The 6,000-nt window shown below is 62.7% G+C and overlaps 1 protein-coding gene across 1 annotated transcript in view; it reads right to left on the minus strand.

The window, feature by feature from the left end:
* Positions 1 to 2,998, minus strand: part of SPTAN1 (spectrin alpha, non-erythrocytic 1) — a 64,610-nt gene extending 61,612 nt beyond the window's left edge. The window contains exon 1 of the mRNA XM_062207438.1: positions 2,914 to 2,998. The gene's annotated coding sequence lies outside the window, so the exon portion shown is untranslated. The remainder of the gene's footprint in view (positions 1 to 2,913) is intronic.
* Positions 2,999 to 6,000: the final 3,002 nt, after the last annotated feature.

Here is a 6,000-nt window from a genome sequence, read left to right on the forward strand (position 1 = left end):
GCAACACATCTCTGCATGCTGGTCAAATACCTGGACTCTGCGCTTACGAAAGGATGACAACATGACGGAGGAATGTGGAGTCTGAGGAGGGAGGGAGAGCAAGATCACAAGCTACCAAGCGCAAACTGAACGAGAGGATTTCAAACGAAGAAAACATCTGTAAACGACATGGGTACGGGTAAAAATCCAATTTCGGATCTCTTCCCAGCACTTTCCCTTTGACGGCCCATAGAGCATCCAAATCCCACTGGCATTTATAAACGTGGAACGGGAACCAAGGCTCCTAGGTCTCGGCACTTTATTTTCTATCTAAACGTGCCGGGGCCGGCTGTGGTGTAGCAGGTAAAGCTGCTGCCTGCAGTGCTGGCATCCCATATGGGCGCTGGTTCAAGTCCCACTTCTGATCCAGCTCTCTGCTATGTCCTGAGAAAGCAGCAGAAGATGGCCCAGGTCCTTGGACCCCTGCACCCACATGAGAAACCCGGAAGAAGCTCCTGGCTCCTGGCTCTGGATCGGCACAGCTCCAGCCGCTGCAGCCATTTGGGGAGTGAACCAGCAAATGGAAGACGACTTTCTCTCTGCCTCTAACTCTGCCTTTCAAATAAATAATAAATATCTAAAATAAATAAATAAATGTGTTACTGTAGCCAAGTCATTCCCTCTTTTGAGCCTGTTCTCTCACTTGTCAGAGTAATAATATTGAATATACTTTTTTAGAGGAAAGGTTTATTGTTGGGTGGAGGAAGCCCGACAGGCGTGGATTTATATATATATATTTTTTAATTCTTTTGTGAATAAACTTTTAAAACTAAACATGCCCTCCCCTTGATCCACATTCTGATAAATTAATTGAGAACCCCAGGACTGGATTCCTAAACCCCCTTCACTGATTTCATGAAATCATCAGAAACGAAGGACTCGAGCCACAGCGCTCTGCCTTGGGCCTAGGCTGGCACACGCCCTTGACAAAATACTATTTCCTGTTCAAAACTGGTACAGGAGGGATATGCAAAGCAGGTGGAAGGGAGGGGACGGTCCCGGCCCAGCTGCTCCAGTCAAGTGGCTCAAGGGATCAGCTATGCGGTCTGGGTCCTCCAACGCATTCCTGGAGTCAGCGTGGCCACCAGGGCGCCGCATTCTTCCACTGCTGGGCCACAGCTGACGGGCAGACGCAAACCCGGCTGCGTGACTGCTGGAGGCCTCCCAGGGCCACAGAGGACTGCAAAGGCAGACGCCCTGGGGCCCACTGCCCTACCTGCAGGTCCAGCGGCCACAGGACGGGGACTATTCCTGAGGACTTCTCCCTCGGGATCTGCAGCCAGCCCCACCCCTGGGACGAAGGCAAAGAAGGAAAAGTAGAGAGAATCCTAACCCAGGGAACCAAAGGATCCACTTCAGCCGCTCGCCCCACCTCCGCCTCCTCGTCGGATCGCAGCCTGCGACATATCAGATTCCTCCAAGTATTAGATTACAGGGAAACACACTGCCAAGACCAAAAGCATATCAGGGAGCGAGTTCCCAGGCCGCGCCTACCCCCAGGACTGCTCCCCCTTAGCCCACAGCAAACGCTGGAGTCCCTGGATAGCGGTTAACACACTTCCAGGGTCCCTCTGAGGAATTACCAGCCCAGTTACTAATCATGGCTTGCTGTTAATTTCCTATACAGAGGCCCTGGTGGCGGCATTTTTTTTTTTTCACCCTGCCCCACATCTTTGAAACTTTGACTTCAAGGTGAGTTTTCAACGTGGAAGACGTCAGCTGTCAGGAAAGGGAAATTAAGCCTGGTTCCAGGAGCTGGAAGCCTGGCTGGTGGGCCCCGCACAGCCCAGCGTTCGCTGCCATTCTTCAGATCCGCTCTCCCGGCTGCTGCGGCACCCCCTCTTCCGTCTTGGATGCGTTCTGTTTTACTTCAGTCCAATTGCTATGACGACGCAATTTCTCAACACATGGAAATACTTCAGATGGTCTCTCTCCTCTATTCCTCCCGACAGCCATGATGGCAAGTTTTTCTAAAATTCCATGATGAAGCCAGAACAAAGGGACTAAACATTTTGGGGTCTCTTATATAAGAGATCAGAGATCTGCAGCGGCGCACCCATCACCCCGCCCCAGCTCGCTGGGCTATGCCGGCTTCTCAGCAATAAAACAAAAACATATTCACCTCCCACCTTTAACAAGCCCCGTATTTAGAATACATCTTATTCCTGTACGTGAGGCTTCGAAACGCAATCTTCTTTGGGGGGGCGTCGTGGCGAATTCGCAGGATGGCTTTCAAACAAAAGACTGCTCTGTCATTCCGCACTAGTCTGGCCGCAGGAGTTTTAGCCAATTAATATTCTGCCCCCCACCCTTGAAAGATTCTCAGAAAAAAAAATGAAAGGGCAGGGGGCGGCCTGGAACCCATTCATAGCGATGTGATTTGGGTCTCAAACCAAGCCAGCGCAACATCTCCCCATTATCTGCGAGCGAACCACAACTGGGGAGGGACATGTCCGTCTCGGGGGAGGACAAGGGGCCGCCCGCCTCGCCCTCGCCCAGGTCCGGAACCGCAGGAAGGATAACGCCGAGGTCAGAGAGCCCGGGCTGCGGGCACCGCCGCCCTCAGGGGCTGGGCGGGGGTCTGCGCAGGCCGCGCCCCGGCCGGGAGAGCGGTCGGGGCGATGCGCTGGGCCGGCCGGGGTCCGGGCCGGGAGCCCCCAGCTGCCCGCCGCGGCCGGGGGGCGCGGGCGGGGAGGGGCCCGTGGCCGCGCGCCCCCTCCCCCCGGCCGTGGCGCCCCAGCTCGGCCCACGCGCGCCGCCCAGGCGGCGGCGGCCGGAGGAGCGGCGAGGCCGCCCGGCTCACCTGTCCGCGCGCCGGCCCGCCCGCCCGCCCGGGGCCCCGCGCCCGCCCCCGCGGCCCCGCGGCCTCCTCACCGGCTCCGGGTCGGCGGCGAGGCGCGCTGAAGGGTGCCGAGGCGCTGAGGGACCCGAGCGGCTCCGCGGCCTCCGCTCCGGTAGTGGCGACGACGCGCGTGCCCCGCCCCTTTTATAGGCGGAAACGCGCGCTCCCGCGGCGGGCGGGCGCGAGCGCGGGGAAGCGCCCCTGCGCGGCGCCAGGGGGCGGAGCTCCGGCCGGCGGAGAGGGCCGAGCGCGCCCGGAAGCGGCCGAAGCGGGGGAGACGGGGCGAGCGGGGGCGGGCCCCGGGGGGATGGGGAGCTGGGGCGCGCGCGGGGGGCGCCTGGAGCCGCTGCCTCCGCCCGGCGGGCCGCGCGCGCCCTCGCCGCAGCCCGCGTCCTCCAATCCCGCCCGGCGGAGCATCTGCACCGCGCCCGCGCCCCCGGGAGCCGTTGCGGGACTGCGGCGAAGGGCGGGGCGCGGGCGCTGCCGCAGTGAGGCCAGGGAGGCTGCAGGGGTGCGGTCGCCGAGCCCCGCTCCCTCCCGGCGCGCCCCCGCAGAGGGGGGCGTGGGTTGGGGGTCCCGGGGGCTTGAGGGGGTGGGCGGGGGCGGAGGCCAAGTCCAGACCGGGAAAAACGAGGCCGCTGATGTGGGTCCGGTGGCGCCTCCCGGCCGCGGCCGCCCGGCTTGCCGCTGCTTCCCCACCGCGAGTTGAGGTTTCCTGTGAGCTGGGCACCGGGCTGAGAATTCCGGCTTTATGGTGCTTTCCTAGCCGTTGCAGTTATTTTATGAGGTAGATAGTCTTTAAAAAATAACGTTTATTTGAAAGGCGGAGAGGCAGAGGGCTCCCATCCCCCGGCCCGCTCCCCGGGCGGGTACTGTCCCCTCGGAGGCCAGCTACCCTGGGGCGCCCCCCCCCCCCCGTGCCGCCGGCGGTGTGGACCCTGCTCCCAGCGGCTGAGGGACAGGATAGACACGTCCCCCAATCTCGGGCTCACCGCCCTAGCCGTCTGCGGGCTGGGGACCCCGCCCTGGCGAGGGGGCAGCTGGGGGGGGGGGCTGCCCCGAGGACGACCCAGCTCATGCCTGTGTATAGCCGTCTGCGGGCTGGGGACCCCGCCCTGGCGAGGGGGCAGCTGGGGGGGGGGGCTGCCCCGAGGACGACCCCAGCTCATGCCCGTGTATAGCCGTCTGCGGGCTGGGGTCCCCGCCCCAGGGACGACCCCAGCTCATGCCCGTGTATAGCCGTCTGCGGGCTGGGGTCCCCGCCCTGGCGAGGGGGCAGCTGTGGGGGGGCTGCCCCGGGGACGACCCAGCTCATGCCTGTGTATAGCCGTCTGCGGGCTGGGGACCCTGCCCCCGGGACGACCCCAGCTCATGCCCGTGTATAGCCGTCTGCGGGCTGGGGACCCCGCCCCGGGGACGACCCCAGCTCATGCCCGTGTATAGCCGTCCGCGGGCTGGGGACCCCGCCCCGGGGACGACCCCAGCTCATGCCCGTGTATAGCCGTCCGCGGGCTGGGGACCCCGCCCCGGGGACGACCCCAGCTCATGCCCGTGTATAGCCGTCTGCGGGCTGGGGACCCCGCCCCGGGGACGACCCCAGCTCATGCCCGTGTATAGCCGTCTGCGGGCTGGGGACCCCGCCCTGGCGAGGGGGCAGCTGGAGACCCTGCCCCGGGGACGACCCAGCTCATGCCCGTGCAGTCGGGCCCAGGAAGGCCGCGGCCTCCGTTACGGAGCGGCCCTCTTGGAAGAAGCGTGGAGGCGCTGGGCTCTGCACCAGAACGGGGCGGCCTCCGCAGTCCGCCCTGGCTGGGTGATGGGCCGGCGGTTCCTCCGTGCTGCTCCACAGCAGAGACACGGCCACACCCCAGACGCAGCTTGACGGAGGAGCTGCGAGACAGTCCCTGCAATCCTCTCCGTGGAAAAACACACACACAGGGCCTGGCAACTCCTCCCGGGGGGGGGGGGTGCGTTTCTGGAAACAGCTAATGGCATCCTTGGCCTCTTTTGCAGCCGTTTTGGCAAAATGTTTAAGCCAACATCTAGTTCTGGGTAGAAAATGGCTTACACAGCGTAGCTCTCCAACACTTCCGGCAAACACCGGGTCTTTGAGGTCATCCTGCTCCCTTTGTGAAGCCGGGGCTTTGCGGCTTCTGCCACCGGCAAAACAAACGAAACTGGAGATGGAAGCGAGAGAGCCAGCTCTGGAGGGACGCAGGACCTCCCACCTTGCTTTGTGGCTCCTTTGTCTGCTCTGAGATGGCCAAGAACCCGCATTCCCAGCCCGCCGCAGCTCCTGCTCACTCGCCCGCCCCTGTCTGCGTTTGGCACTGGAGAGGAGCCTTGTCACAAAGCCGATCTTGGGCTCCTTGTCTGCCTCCCTCGCCTGACACCTGCTAGGTGTGGGAAGAGGCAGACAATGACCCTCCCGCCCTCACCCAGTAAGGAAAAGACAAGGGCCAGCACAGGGCCGCGCTCTGCTCTGTAACCCGTCCGCTCCCTGTTCCCCGGCATCTCTCCTGGGGGACTGAACAGCACCGGGTGGGGCGGGATTTGTATCTTCCCTTGCGGCCACCTACACGTCCCAGTACTTCTCTCATTTATGCAAGACATCAGCCTGGGGAGAGACACAGACGGCGATGCTGGTTTGCGTCCCCGCCCAGCGGCCTCCCGCCCACGCCCCCGGCCCCTCAGGTTACAGGGCAGGCACCGTTTTCCTCCCCATGGAGGAGCGGATTCAGAAGTCACTGGCGGGCGGGCTGCCCTTCTGCAGGGTCGCCGCCGGCTTCACAGCAGCGGCTGGAAGAACCCTGAAGCCGGACGCCGGAGAGATACTGGAGGGTGCTGCGCACGTGAGATGTCAGGTGCATGGAAACACAAGGTGAATAACGCTGCCCCCGACGGGGGAGGCCTGCGGGGCTACTGCTGCCTGGGGACAGTTTCTGTGCGGAAAGATGAAAAACTTCTGCAGATGGACGATGATGAGGGCTAGAACACTGTGAGTGCACTTCATGCCCTGCAACTTTAAAATGGCCGCACTTGGAGTAGGCATCCCGTCTAATAGTTCGGACGTCCCCATCTAAAGTACCCCACTTTGGGGGGCCGACACTGTGGCACAG

This window comes from Lepus europaeus, chromosome 12 (genome assembly GCF_033115175.1).
Source record: "Lepus europaeus isolate LE1 chromosome 12, mLepTim1.pri, whole genome shotgun sequence".
NCBI lineage: Eukaryota > Metazoa > Chordata > Mammalia > Lagomorpha > Leporidae > Lepus > Lepus europaeus.